At 40.9% G+C, this 16053-nt stretch overlaps 1 long non-coding RNA gene across 1 annotated transcript in view; it reads left to right on the forward strand.

Annotated features, from left to right (window-relative positions):
- Nucleotides 1–1659, forward strand: part of LOC130454596 (uncharacterized) — a 20804-nt gene extending 19145 nt beyond the window's left edge. The window contains exon 3 of the long non-coding RNA XR_008912311.1: nucleotides 1–1659. This exon is cut by the window's left edge and continues 2217 nt beyond it. This is a non-coding gene — a long non-coding RNA (uncharacterized LOC130454596).
- The last annotated feature ends 14394 nt before the right edge of the window (nucleotides 1660–16053 follow it).

Raw genomic sequence — 16053 nt, forward strand, 5'->3', positions numbered from 1 at the left:
TTTGGATCTACTTCTTCCCAGCCCAGTGTGTGCCTATAAAAACTCTCCCAGGGAATTTCTTTCCCAGAAAACAATGCTGTCAAGGGCTCTAATTTACAGGTGTCGTACAGTTTTAAGTCTTTCTTCTTTGCCTAGAGAGTAAAGTCTGAGCACTCAGTGTACATGCACTCATAGATATATAGGAAAACTTTTGGAAAATTAACTTTATATAAACTTGAGGCATTTTGGCATCACTCATTTCAGCAACCTGCATCTAGTTGGTACTTGGTGATTATTTGTTTAGGGAATGAATGAATGAATGAATTCTTTATAGCTCTGAAAAAAATCTTCTGTTGTATTTTTGTTTAACCATATAAGAACTCAAGCCCAGTTGGGCATCAAAGGGGTTGATAGACATAGAGCTCAAGGAGTCAAATTCAAATAGAACTGGATCCCTGCTGCCTCATATGGACTTAGAAAACCACAAATTAACATTATCTTTTTATTATATATAGTATTATAGGGAGCAGCTAGATGGCCCAGAGTCAGGAAGATTCATCTTCCTGAGCTCAAATCTGACCTGAGATGCCTGCAGCAATTACTTAGCAGTGTCACCATGGTGAATTTTTTTCTTCTTTAAATGTACATGATCGTATTTGGCCCTCATGACCATCCTGGGAAGGTGTGCTAGTAAATGTTTAACAGCAAGCTCTCTGAGGGGAAAAAGTACACAAGAGTAGCTTCTAAGTTTGATCTGCATTTTTAACATTTTCTCCCTCACTTTTCTTAAGCCTGGACAATCCAGAAAGCAATAAATGGAGCCCTGGTTGGGTAGCATTTGTGGATTTCCAAGGTGCATGCTCAGAATGAAAGTTAAATAATCTGCTTTCTCAAGTTGCAGGTAGGAGCTGGCTCCAGCACACCCTTGGAGGCAGGCATCATTAACGTGACTTTATTGTTGTTCAGTCCTGTCTTAACTCTCCATGGCCTCATTTGGGGTTTTCTTGGCAGAGATACTGGAGTGGCTTGCTGTTACCTTCTCCGGCTCATTTTACAGAAACAGAGGTCAACAGGGTTAAGTGACTTGCTTAGGGTCACACAGAGAGTAAGTATCTGAAGCCAGTCTTGACCCCAGTAAGATGAGGCCCTCCAAACAAGTGGGGCCCACCATTCTGAAAAACATTTTGGAAGTATTGAGGAAAGTCATTCAGGAGTTACTACCTTGTGATCTAAAGTCACTACTGGATAGACACCCCAAGAAGGTTATGATAAGAAAAAAAACCCCACATAGATGCTAAAATATTCTTAGCAAACTTTCTGAAGTAGTAAAAAACGGAGGTGGGGGAAGGAGTACATCAATGGGATGAGTGGCTAAAAAATGGTACTAAACAGCTGTGTGACCCTGGGCAAGTCACTTCACCCTGCTGGCTTCAGTTTCCTCATCTATAAAATGAGGTTGGAGAAAGAAATAGCAAACCATTTTTTTTGTCTTTGCCAAGAAAATCCCAAATGGGTCATGAAGCATTGGACATGACTGAAAACCACTGAACCACAAATGTGAATATAATGGTCTATTATTGATGTGTAGTAAGAGATGAGAATTATGGAGAATTCAGAGAAGCTTGAAAAGATTTACAAAAAAGAACCAGCATAGGGACAAATGCAACAACCAAGGAATGACAAAGAAGATTAATATTAAAAGCTATTATTAATATATAATTATTATATATAGTTATTCTATAAAATTATGTTATTTAAAATGTATTAATCTGATTTTAATTAATTTAATTAATTAAACATATTAATATACAAATAATATAATTAATAGCAATAATTAATGATTTATAAAAATATTAGTATAATATTACAATAATATTTAAAAATACTAAGTGCAATGGCAAATCTTGACTGCAAAGGAATGATGAACATCCCTCCCTCCCCTGAGTAGAGAGACGGTTATGCTGGACTTTGGGCAAGAACTAATGCATACACTGCCAGATATTTCCAATGTGCCATTTTGTTTGCTTAACTGTTCTTTTTAACAAGGGAGAGTTCTGTAGCAAAGGATGAGATATTGGGAAATGATAGTATTATTTTTAAAAAATCAATAGTTTTCTGAAGAAGAACAAAAGCTAGTGAAGGTTCTAGGTCATTAATAGGCAGCGAGTGCCAGATCTGGAGTCAGAAAGACTCCTCTTCCTGAGTTCAAATCTGTTTTCAGATACTTTCTAATTGCGTGGCCCTGGGTAACTCACTTAAGGCTGTTTGCCATCTGTAAGATGAGCTGGAAAAGGAAATGGCAAGCCACCTGAATGTCTTTGCCAAGAAAACCCCAAATGGAGTCACAAAGAGTCAGACATGACTGGAGACGATTGATGAGCAATGAGGCATGAAGAGGCCAGACTGTAGTCCTCAAATGTCGCCAAGGTACCGGATTTGGGAACATAAGAGATGGCTGAGTGATGGCCAGGATGATTCAGTGGTAGCCTTACTGGAAGGTCTCGAGCCTCTCTTGAGCTGCCATGACCAATACCCTCAGCACAACTTGTCACTGCATGCCACCCCTTTCCCTCAATGTCTCTATCTACCATCAGTCCATTGGTATGTGCACCACTCTCTAGGTAGCACGTAGGAATGGAGAGGAAAGGTGGCATAATGGAAAAATCATTGGATTTCAGATAAAAGAAGGCCTAGATTTGTGTCCTGGCCCTGGCACTTACTATCTTCATTCCCTCAAACAAGTCATTCAGGGATCTAAATGTCCTCACCTGCAAAATGAAGGACTTGGACTAAATGATCGCTAAGGTCTTATCCAGGTTCTATCAATGGTTATTCATTGATTTCCCATCTCGGAGGGTCAGCTTGGGGGGCCCACTACTTTAATTCCACTCTCTCCCTTCTTTGCAATTCCTTTAATGCCTTCCTTCCAGAGCCTGAGAAGCGTCCAGAGTATGGGTCCCTGCTCTTCTGAGGAGCCTATTTTTTGCCCAAATACGTCAATGTCTTGTACGTAGGGAGGGAGTAGCCCCATTGATGAGTCCCTGATCCATGCGCTTATTTAATGTGAGGTGGCTGGTTTGTGAATGGAAAAAGGAATGAGGGAGTAATGATAGGAAAAAGCAATACTCAGTGAATTAAGTTGCTGCTCTCCAGCGGAACTGGAGAAACAAGTCAGGCTTTCATGAAGCTACACATGAGAGGTGAAAATGGATAATACTCAGACAATATGAACGCAGTGTTTTGTAAGGAGGAATGAATTGAACTTGGAGTCAGAGAATCCCAATTGGAGTCTCTGCTCTGTTTTAGAGCCAGGGTGACTTTGGATAAGTAATTTCAGGATTCTAGTCCTTAGGTTCCTCATTTGTATACAAATATTGTGGCTCTCCCTCACAAGAGAGCCTTTAGAAAAGCTGTCTCTGATGGCTAATCCTCGAGGACCCACTCAAAATCCAGAACTTATAAGTTCCTTTCAGTCTGTTTGCTTTTGCCAGTCACCCAGAGGATATGTTAGTTCAAAGCAAAAAAAAAAATTTAATCAAAGAAGACAGTAAATAAAAGTGACCAGAAAGAACCACTCCACTGACAAATGGAACATCTTCTCCCCAAAGTGACCACATCAACAATAGGGTGAGGTGATTATAAGCAGAAAACAGGTATGACCTGAAGCTAAAATGGAGAGTACACACATAGGGAACATTTATGGCCAGGGAACATTGGGAGCTGATCACATCAGTGCACACATATGGATGGGAGAACTCATATGTGTAATATTTCAGAGATGCTCATATCCTCTGGTGATGCCATTACGCCATACTCTTGTTTTTTTTTATTTTATTTATTTATAACTATTTTTTAAACTTTACCTTCCATGTCAGAATCAATATTGTGTATTGGTTCCAAGGCAGAAGAGCGCTAAGGGCTAGGCTATGGGAGTCAAATGACTTGCCCAAGGTCACACAGCTGGGAAGTGTCCGAGGCCAGATTTGAACCCAGAACCTCCCATCTCTAGGCCTGGTTCTCAATCCACTGAGCCACCCAGCTGCCCCTTACACTATACTCTTGGACATTGTGTTTCTGCTCATTACTGGGCATATCACCTTGACCAGAAATTATGCCATCTTATTGGTTTTGTAAGGAAGGAATTAATCTAAAGCATGGGGGAGATTCAAAGAAGAAAAACAAAACAAAACAAAAACCCCTCAAAATTCCAGTCAGAGAACAGAAGGGGATGGGTAAAACTCCAATTCACTTGGTGACTACTTTTTCAGCTAAGAGCGGGAGGAAGGAGGCAAACGTCCCAAGCTGGGAAGAAGCTGGATCTCTCTGGGGATCAATAGCTTTCCCTGTGAACCCCTGGACACCTCTTCCCCATTCTCAACAACAGCACAGAGTCATCTGTGAAGACAGTAGACAGGGACTTTGAAAGGAAGCCTTCTACAGAGAAATCTGCTGTCAAAGATCTCCTTCTATATTTCTCCCTGATCTGATCCTGGACTCCTGAATTAAAAGCTATTTGGCTGAGGAATAGGGGTCAATCAGCAGCTGGCCGGAGGAGGGTCCAAGGCACTCAACCTTGAACACTGAGAACTTGGGGGGCAGTCTACCAGAGGAGACAAGTGTTAGGTTTCCTAACCCCCACTTTCCTTGTCTGACTCCCCTACCTCTCCTTCCCTGTGTGAACTGAAATAAATTAGAATTAGTTCTGACTAATTTCTGATACTAGGAAAGGGGGCAGAAGATTTGGGGAGAGGGGAAAGCTGGGTGGCTCAGTGGATTGAGAGCCAGGCCTAGAGATGGGAGGTCCTGGGTTCAAATCTGACCTCAGAAACTTACTAGCTGTGTGACCCTGGGCAAGTCACTTGACCTCCATTGCCTAGCCATTACTCTTCTGCCTTGGAACCAATACACAATATTGATTCTGACATGGAAGGTAAAGTTAAAAAAAAAAGATTTAGGGAGAATCACATCTTTTCCAAAAAAGGGAAGGTTAGCTCAGGATCCAAGTGATCCAAACTTCCTAACCCAAGAAACAACATCTCTCCTTGATAGTGGGGTGACCCCAGGTTTCTGAAGGGAAGTGACAGAGGATATCCCTAAAGAGACCAGAGGCAGAAGAATCCATCCTGCTTCTCAGCAATAGCTGGGACCAAAGGGGGAGGCAGTGGGTCATCTTATCAAAGCTAATCTTGCCAGGCCTTGTCTTCCATCTCCCAGAACTATCCTCTGAGGAGACATATTTCCTCAGACAGAGGGACAAGACTTGGCTACCTCTCTCCCAGAGAAAAGAGAGGGGGAAGAAGTATCTCTTCACTCTCTCTCCCCATTTCCCTCTCTCCTTCCATTCCCTCTATTCCCTCCTCAATCCTTCTATTACCCTTGAATGCTATCATCTCAAGCTCAGCACATCCTCAAATCAATATTATCTTCCCAATATTATCTGCTTTCCTTCTAGTCTTTCTAAAATAGCTCTCTTTTCCAATTTCCTCATTCTCAACAATGATGCCACCATTATTCTCATAATCAGGCTTAAAAGCTGGAAGTCTTCAGCTCTGCCCTTTGTCTTTGTCCTTTGTCTCCTATATCAAAAATTATTTTTTTTCCTTTGGAAATTGTTCTTATTTTACCTTCTTTCGCTTTTTGTTGGTGCTAAGTTGATTAATCGTGTCTGATTCTTTGTGACCCCATTTGGGATTTTCTTGGCAAAGGCATTGTCTTGGTTTGCCATTTCTTCCTCCAGTTAATTTCAAAGATGGGAAAATGGAAGCCAACAGGGTGAAGTGACTTACCCAGAATCACACAGTTAGGATGTAGAACTCCAGTTCTCCCGACTCTGGTCCTGGCACTCTATCCACAACCCAAATCTACAACTATCTCCCTAGTCCAGGCCCTCATCATCTTGTATACAATAGCTTTAAAGATGATTTTCTTACTTTCAGGATCTCCTTGCTCCAGTGGCAAACTAATAATTCTAAACATATTTCTTTATCATAGTACAGTGGGAAAAACCCAAACAAATAAACAGACAAAAAATCTGACAGTCTGAAGATCTTAATTCAAGCCCCAATTTTCCCAATAATGGAGCAAGTCACTCAACTTTTCTGAGAATCATTTCCTCATCTGTAAAATGAGAAGGTTGTGTTATATGATCTCTAAGGTCCCTTTCACATCAAATATTTTGATTTCTGTTTAAGACCCCTCGGTGTTTCCCTTTCACCCATTGAGAGACAGTGTGGTATTGTGCATGGAATTAGGAGACCTGGAGCAATGTAATGATCCAAAACATTTCTGGGGGACTTATGAGAAAGAAAACTGTCCACATTCAGAAGAAGAACCGTGGGAACAGAAACACAGAAGAAAAACAACTGCTTGATCACATGGGTTGATGGGGATATGACTGGGGTTGTTGACTTTAAATGATCACTCTATTGCAAATATTAATAATATGGAAATAGGTCTTGATCAACGACACATGTAAAACCCAGTGGAGTTGCACATTGACTATGGGAAGGGGATTGGGGGAGGGGAAGGAAAGAACATGAATCATGTAATCAGGGAAAAATTTTCTTCATTAATGAATAAAATAAAATTAACATTGGGGGAAAAAAGGAGACCTAGAATCCCACCCCAAATATTTAGTGTCATCATGGGTACTTTACTTAGCCACTAAGCCTTGGTTTCCTTGTCTGTAAAAAGGAGATAATAATATCTGTATCTACATATATATATATATATAAATATATATATAGAAAAAATATATATATAGGACAAGACACATATACATACACTCAATATAAAGATGAATGCAAGACACTCATAGACAATACATAAACATCCTTTAAACTGTATTCATATAATACCTAAAATATCCATACACCTGTGCTGAGTAACTTCTTCCAAATAGACTTCTGTTTCATAGAATGGAATAGGCTCCTTGTCCCCAGATGGCCTTCTGAATAGTTTGGCCCTTGGGAATTTTACCTGGCACTTCTGGGAAGTAACCTGACCCTGGGCACATTTGAGTCTCTGGTATCCTGTATCAGCAGCTTTCAAGAGGAGCACACCTAGGGACCGGCTTTGTCTGTGGGTCAGGTTGGGCTGCACACAGGAGGAGAAATGCCAGAGACCATGAGACTTCTGATCATGTCCTTTAGGTGCAGAACCATCACGTCATCTGTCTGGAGTTAGACCACAGGCCAATAGAACATGCCTGTTAGGGCACAATTGCAATGCTCAATGGTTTTTGTTATAGGAGTCAGGTGTGTACATGTTTTTTTTTTCTCTCCAATTGACTGAACCTGGAGAAAAGGGTCTATTTTCTACACATATCTATTTTTGCATGCACAAAGGGGACCAGCCAGACTCGATCAGTACTAGATTTTAGCCTCCTGTCTGTGAAAACCTCATAGAACCATGGTCCAATTGGAAAAGCACAAAAAGTAATGGAGAGCAAGTCAAAGGATGGGCAAGGGAGGCCACCCATCATAGCCGCCATCTTTTCTTCACCCAGTCATGTGTGACCTCTAAATAGTTCTTACATTTTAGGGGAGTTTCAGCCATTCTTGACATCTCTTTATTTTGTAATTAGTATAGGGTAAAGGGACATTTTCCATCATTCTTCCTTGTAGTCCCAGGATTTAACTTTACAGTTTTTTTAGGATAAGGAGTCTTTATAGAGGTGGGTTAAAGAGTGGCATCACTTCTTCCTGCAAGTAAATACTGAATCCCTTTCAGTGCAGGGCTGGGTTTGGGAAGGGGGTTGGTACTGTCATTGCTTTTGGCCCTATAAAGCCAGAATTTCCTGACTCCATGTAGATGGAACTGTGGAGTGGGGGTACATATATGCTCTTCCCTCTCCCATCATGGCAAGTATGTGTATGGGAGAGAAGGATGGAGAACAGCAGAGATGAAGCCAGTGATGATTTTTCTCTTTCATTGATCTACAGACACGAGTCTGTTTTGATTCCCTCAGTGGAGTTTCCAACTGTCTAGGGAACAGAAATATTGCACTCCTCTTCCCCCGCTACTCCTGCATTGGTTAAAAATGTCTTAATTGTAGCAGAAAGCCTGATCCTTTCTCATTGCCTCCTGCCTGCCTTAGTAGCTGCCTGCTGCCTCTCTGGCTCACGTTGGACTGCAGTTGCCTTCCAGTCATGGGGAGAGAAAAGAACAAATGGAACTGCACTAACATATCTCTAGCCTCTGTTATGAACAGCAGATCTCTACTAGATCAAGGGAACAGTTATTAATATTAGCAGGCCAAAGGCAAAGCTCCAGGGAAGACATCCTCTGGTACAGACTTAGGAAAAAAAGGGAGGGAAAGGACTGAATGTATTCACATCCTTTGATTTCTCTCCCTCTCTCTGTCTCTCTCCCCCTCCTCTCTGTCTCTGTCTCTCTCTGTCTGTCTGTTGCTCTCTCTCTCTCTGTCTCTCTCTCTCTGTCTCTCTCTCTCTGTCTCTCTCTCTCTCTCTCTCTCTCTCTCTCTCTCTCTCTCCATATATATATATATATATATATATTTCTTACTTCCTTCATCTCTCTCTTCATCTCATTGTTGCCTCTCTCTGTCCCTTCTCTGTCTCCATCTCTCTCTGGCTCTGTCTTTCTATGTCCATGCTTCTCTCTTTGTCCCACCTCTCTATCTTGGTTTCTCTTTATCTCTTTCTCCATCCTGCTTCTCTGCTTTCCTCTGCTTCTCTTTCTGTCTCTGTCTTTTTCTGTCTCTGTTTCTTTTATTTTTCTCTTTTTTCATTATCTCCTCCACCAAATCTTAGAATCTCAGATTTGCAAGAGACTTTAATGGTCATGTAGGGCAATCTATCGTTGAAATGTGACTGCCCTTTACAAAATCCCCAGAAATCTTTGAATATCCTTAGTACCTAGCCTTAGCACATGATGCATAGTAGGTGCTTAATAAATGTTTGTGGAATTGAATTGGATTGAACAAGAGCTTGTCCAGCCTTTGCTTGAACACTTCCAATGAAAGGTAACCTTTTGAGGCAGCCCATTCTATTTGGAGGGTTCTAATTTTGTTAGAGGGGCAGCTAGGTTGTACAGTGGGTAGAATGTCAGGCTGGAGTTCAAACTTGCTTCAGACACACACTAGCTGTGTGACCCTGAGCATGTCACTTCACCATGTTTTTTCTCAGTTATATCATCTATAAAATGAGCTGGAGAAGAAAATAACAAACCACTCCATTATCTTTGCCAAGAAACCCCCAAGATGGGGTCACAAAGAGTTGGAGATGACTGAAACTACTGGACAAAATTTTGTTAGGAAATTTGTCCTTACATGGAGGCAAACTGCAACTTCTCTCCAAAGCTTCTAGTTTTTCTTGGGAGCTTCACATTCTTCTGGGGCCAATTTCCTAACAGAACTTTAGGTCAGAGGACCTTAAATCTAGGGTGCACATCATTGTCATGGCATTCTGACTTTCCCTTCCTCATGTGTCACTAAACTTTAGTGTGGCTTGCTTACTCCCTCCAGCTGTTCCTGTCATTTCTACTTTGGCAATGAGTTCCTTCTTCTGGTCATAATCAGTTCCAGAATAGCAGCTCTCTCATCACTTCCTCTGCATTTTGAAGTATGAGATGACTGTTAATAAGAATTTACATGATAGATGCCTCATGCTTTTGGCAGAGATAAAGATCTGGCAGATGTCTGGGTGGTTGATAAACCTCCATCATGCTCTATCAAGTGCAAGAGCTGGACTTTTAATGTCTTTAGCACTTGGATGTTTCTTCCTTATGGCTACCTTTTAGGATATTTCTACACATAAAAAGATCACTTTTTCCTGCATTTCCTTCTTTTGGCTTGATGATTATATATATATATATATATATATATATATATATATATATATATATATTCTTACCATAATATTGTATCTTTTCTTCTCTATATCAGTTCGTTCTCAAAGATTCTCCAATGCTCTTGCTTTCTCATAGGAATGCATCCTCTTTACACACAAAGCTGCTTCACTTCCATTTTGACCAAATTTATTTTTTAAAAGAAATATTCTAGTCATGAATCAGATCCCATTCAGTTTCAGTGATATTTCACCTCATTGGTCAAATTTATTTCCTTGCATTATGATATCTAGTTTATGCTCCTTACATTTATGAGGGGATGAGTATTATTATTTCTCCTCCAATTGCAAACTCTCTTGTGAATTATTAGGTATCTGCACCTCTCTTCTTCTTGCCAACTACTTTCCAGAGTACCTGGGTTAGTGATTTTTGTGTGAGAAACTTTCTCTTTCCATTTTAAGCTTGAGGCCATCTTGATTAGATCTATGCAAGTCTAGGCAAATATATATTTTATGGATTTATATTAAATACACTCTATATCTGCCTAAGAACCTGACATTTCTTTCCAACTCAATCAATCAATCGACAAGCATTTATTGTGGGACAAACATTGTTCTAAGCATGAGGGATGCAAAGACAAAAGCATAAAGAGTTCCTTCTCTCAGGGATGTTATAATTTAATGGGAGAGACAGTAAATACATATGTAGGCATGTAAAAGAATCTTTCAAAACAGATAAATGATAACCTCAGAAGGAGGACACTTGGCACTCTAGGGGTGAGGAAAAATCTTCTACAGAACTGAGTTTTGAAGGAAGTTGGGGGTTCAAATCTTGTTGCAGACACTAGTTGTATGATCCTGGGCAAATCACTTAACCTTGTTCTCCTCAGTTTCCTCATCTGTAAAATGATCCAGATCAGAAAATGGCAAACCACTCTAAATATCTTTGCCAAGAAAACCCCAAATGGAGTCCTGAAGACAGACATGACTGAGCAACTTAACAGTGAGAAGGGAGTTCTAAGAGGCAGAGATAAGAAAGTATAGCATTCTAGGATTGGAGAGAGAGAGTGCAAAAATATAGTAATGGAAAATGGAATGTTGTATGTGAGGATCAGCAAGTGTGGCTGGACTGTAGATTTTATGGAGGGGAATAATGGGTGAGAAGACTGAAAAAGTAAGAATAAGCTAGGTTGTAATAAGTCTTAAATAATAAACAATAGAGCTTCAATTTGATTCAGAAGGTAACAGGGTGGAGTTTATTGATCTGCTCAGAACTGCCCTTTAGAAAAATCACTGGCAACTGTGTGAATGACTGCTAGGTTAGAATGTGGAGAGAACTGAGGCAAAGAGCCCAATGAAGATGTCATTGCGGCTGTGTAGGCAAGAAGCACTGAGGACCTGCCCGAGGGTGAAATGAAGAGAACATAGCTGAGAGATGTTGAGAAAGATGACAAGGGCTGGCAACTGACACACTATGTGGGGTGAGTGAGAGCAAGGAGTTGAGGATGGCACTGAGGTGGCAAATCTGGATGACTGGAGGGATGATGATGGCCTTGACAGAAATAAGGAAATGATCCAACATCATTTTTTATACTGGCTGTTCACACCCCATAACCACTTTTCTCTTCTGAAATCTGCCCTTTCAACTGGCCATAGTAATGAAAACACCACCTGTGTCCCAAAGTTCTTTAGTTTCTTGACTAGGATTTCCTAATATCTAGGGATGTTTTATTGATTTCTTTATGGACATCACTTTGTGATGATCTTCATCCTACCATATGGCACTAGAAGCAAGTAATGGCAGTCAATTTGAACATACGTTTAGATAGAGGCTGACCATTGTGCTAGAAAAACAGTAGCTCAAAATATTATTCATGTCAGGGCAACATATGACCACTACAGTGTTCCATAGTGAAGAATTGCCAACTACCTGGATGCTTTTCTATCTTGCAACAGTACTAGATATTCTCCTTTCTGGTGACTTCTCTGGGGCTCCACTATCATTCCTTAGAACACAAGAGATTGCTTTCTTCTCAGAATGTTCAACTCCATTCATTCTTTTCCCCCCAATCCTTACCTTCTATCTTAGAATCAATACTGTGTATTGGTTCTAAGGCAGAAGACTAGTAAGAGCTACACAATGGGGGTTAAGTAACTTGTCCAGGGTCACTAGGAAGTGGCTCAAGTCAGATTTGAGTCCAGAATTTCTCTTCTCTAGGTCTGGCTCTCAATCCACTGAGCCACCAAACTTCCCCCAACTTCATTCAGTCTTTACAGAAAGAATCTGAAATCTCTTAACACATAGATGGCCCTAAGAGTTTGGTGGTCCTCCTTCCTTTTTTCTCTGTGTCAAATTCTTTTGTTCTCTAGCCTCCCAACACAGAAATGTTCTCTTTCTCTTCAAGTTTTTCCCCAATTCTTTCAAGAAATTCTTGATAAGACAGAGAATAAAGAATGAGCCCTTTAGTCCTTGTACCTTCTCTTCTAGCAGGGAGTCAAGACTGAATTTTGTGCACATGTAGCTGCTTCTTGGTTGCCTGGTTGCTACTGGCAGAAACTCAAACATTATAATATGATCTCTGAAGGTCAATGGAATATTTCTTGCCCTTCTAACTTGCTGAAAGGGAGTTCCTTAGTTTTCAATCCCTCTTATTGCTAATTCTCAGTGCTCTCTGTGGGGAGACAGCTTTGGAAGGGTGGAGGGAGCAGTGGAAATGTTTTACTTTAGAGATAGATTTTTTCTGCTTTAATGTTACATTTCTCCACTTTTTTCCATATCAGTAGAATTCATTAGGTTTCTTCTAAGTTTGATTACAAATGGCCATTGCCACAATGTAGAAACACATCTTCCAGGCCCTTGGGTCTTTCCTCTTGCTGTGTTACTCCCAGGGCTCCTGACTCTGAAGTCCAGACCTCTTTTTAAGGTTCCATGTTAGTCCTCTACTGATTCAACACAAGAAAAAGCTCTTGATCACAGAATCACACAGTTTGAGAATCTGATGCTCACCACAACTCTTCAAGATAGGTAGCTCTTCGGGGCATCTGGGTAGCTCAGTGGATTGAGAACCAGACCTAGAGATGGGAGGTCCTTGGTTCAAATATGACCTCAGACACTTCCTGGCTGTGTGACCCTGGGCAAGTCACTTGACCCCCATAGCCTAGCCCTTACCTCTCTTCTGCCTTGACTCCAAGATGAAAGGTAAGGGTTTAGAAAAAAAGACAGGTAGCTCTTATTACAGGAAACTGAGGTCAAATGTTTTGCCCAGAGTCACCTAGCTAGTGTCTGAGGCTGGATTTGAACCTAGGTCTCTCCCTGACTCCAGGCCTTGGTTTACTACCTAGCTGGCCAGGACACTCTAATAGGATTATATGGTCATTAGATAGAGGTGCTAGTGTAGGGAGGAGGGGAGAAGAAAGTGGATGATTGGGATACTGAGAAGGAAGTGGTCTTCTCAACATGTTTATTTGGTGGCTAAGATATAAAATTTCTGTTCCAGTCAATGCCTAAAAGTGCTCACCCATTTTATCACAATGAAAGGGAAAGAAAGGAACGAGGATGTGCAAAGGAGTGAGGTATATGTTGTACATGGCGGTTAAGAAAAAAAGGAGCAGCAACTTTTATCCACAGACAATAATTGACCAAAAAAAAAAAAAAGGGAACTTTTTCAGAAAACCAACCTTTGTCCTTTACTCCCCTTTTCTGATGTTTGATGTTTCGATGGTCTGTCATGGTCTTGGTTTTTTACTTTCTAGCTTCTGACCTTTTAAAAATTTCTATCTGATAGAATTGGTGTAGTGTTTTGGGAACTATGCTGTATTTGGAAGCAGAGAACCTGCTTCAAACTTCCTAATGTGTGAACTGAGGCAACTCACTTCCCCACACTTGCCTCGGTTTCCTCATCTATAAAATGTTTTGGATTTGATGACCCTTACATTTCCTTCTGGGTCTAAGTCTATGAGTCCATCTAAAAATATCTTGGACCATGGGGATGAGTAGAATAGGATGGCAGTGCCTTGAAATAGTATAATCTTGATTTGCTTCATCATTCAGTCTGAGGGAGTTTGGGATAAGTGCCATGTCCTTCTCCTTAAAGCTCTGATAGAAAGCAGTGAAATCTGGTTCCAACAAGAAGGGTATCAAGAGCAGGCTTGATCCATGGGACTGACAGCACAAACAGAAGGAGCAGCAGTTGGTAAAAGGGTCCCAGCTGGCCAAAGGGAGGCAGCACCCTTGGATGCTATCACAGCCTGAGTGTGTATGGATGAGGGACAGCCACTAATCTCCAGCTCTGTCTAATTCATTTGGGTGTCATGAGATAGAAAAAGCACAGAGCTTCATAGGGTTGTTACCTTGATTGGATATGAATCTCAGGTTTCAACTTGACCACTAATTAGCTATGTGACTTTAGAGAAGCTTCTTAACCTCTCTGGGTTTATCTCCTCATCAGTCAAGTGAAAAGGTTAGGCAAGATGCTCTGAAAGGGCCCTCCTGGTTCCATGATTTTATGACCTCATTTGGAAGCTAGTTGCCGGCACCACCTTCTTCTCCTTCCATCTGCTGCTTGCTGCACAAATCACAGAATGGTTTCCTCCTGAGTTACTGCAGCATCCTGACATCCAGGATGACTGCCCCGATTTGCTGTACCCAAGGGATGGTCCTGCTGGCTCTAACATTTTCTTTCAGCCTTGTTTCTGGCTCTGCCTCACTTGGATCAATAACTTACTACAGTAAAGATGACAACATGCCAAGTCTGGGGGGCATACAAGGAACAGATCTAGCTATAAAAATCAAGGAGAGTGAAATCAAGTGAACACCTATGGATTTTGTTTTGGGACAGAGAGAGGAACAGTTTGAGTTGGGAGGATAGGGTGGTTTTGATATTCTTCTCTAAGGATGGATCTACATATTGTGGACCCATAAATATGAATCAATTTGTTTTAATTTTTATAAAATACTTTTACAACACTTCTAAGAAGTAGGAATAATAACAGTGATAATTTCCATTTGACATCCCAATATTATTCCCATTTGAGGAAACTGAGGCAGAGATTAAATTACTTTCCTGAGATCACACAGCAGATTAGTGGGAAGAGATAGAGCATTTTTAATGGTTATTCCATTTTATTTTTTATTTTAGGATTTTTCATAAAGATATTTTATTCTTAAAAAAAAAAAAAAACCCTAGCTTCCATCTTAGAATCAATACTATGTATTGGTTCCAAGGCAGAAGAGAGGTAAGGGCTAGGCCATGGGGGGTTAAGTGACTTGCCCAGGGTCACCCAGCTGGGAAGTGTCTGAGTTTAGATTTGAACTCAGGACTTCCCACCTCTAAGTTTGGCTTTCAATCCACTGAGACAATCAGCTGCCCCCCAAGATATTTTATTCTTACCAATTACATATAATAACTAATTTCTGCACCAGTTTTCTGAATTATATGATCCAAATTGCCTCTTTCCCTTCCTTACTTCCTCCTTCCCAGAGCTGGAAGACAATTTGATCTGGGTTATACATGTATTTTCTTGCAAAACATATTTCCATATTGTTCATTTTTGTAAGGGGATAATTATATAAAACTAAAAACTCAAATAAACCTAAGTGAAAATTTGCCTGCTTTGATCTGCATTCTGACTCCATTAGTTTTTTCTCTGGAGGTGGATAGCTTTGTCCCGGAGTCCTTCAGAATTGTTCTGAATCATATTTCTGAGGATGGTACAATTGACATTCCACAGTATTGCTGTTCCTGTGTACATACAGTGTTCTCCTGGTTCTGCTTATTTTGCCCTGCCTCAGTTCACGTAGGCTTTTCCAGCTCAGAGAGAGCATTTATTTAGAACTTACTGTGTGATGGGAGGTCCTGGTTTCAAATTTGACCTCAGACACTTCCCAGCTGTTTGACCCTGGGCAAGTCATTTGACCCCCATTGCCTAGCCCTTACTGCTCTTCTCCCTTAGAACTCATACTTAATATTGATTTTAAAACAATAGGTAAGGGTTAAAAAAAGGTGTGTGTGTGGGGGGGTCTTACTACTGCTCCGCCCTGTGTTTAGCACGCTGGGATACAAACCTGAGAAAACCAGAACGTTCTGGCTTTGATGGAGCGGAAGACAAAACATAAAGAAGAGATGGGAATAGGTGTTTGGCCCTGAGGCAAAGAGGGCACCTGTAAGGGGGGCAGGCAGCTGAACTACACTGTCTCAGTCGGTCATAGTACAGGAACTTCCAGCCTCTTCAATGCGATGTTAACTCAGCCCTATGCTATTGACCA

This window comes from Monodelphis domestica, chromosome 5, assembly GCF_027887165.1.
Source record: "Monodelphis domestica isolate mMonDom1 chromosome 5, mMonDom1.pri, whole genome shotgun sequence".
NCBI classification, from domain to species: Eukaryota; Metazoa; Chordata; class Mammalia; order Didelphimorphia; family Didelphidae; genus Monodelphis; species Monodelphis domestica.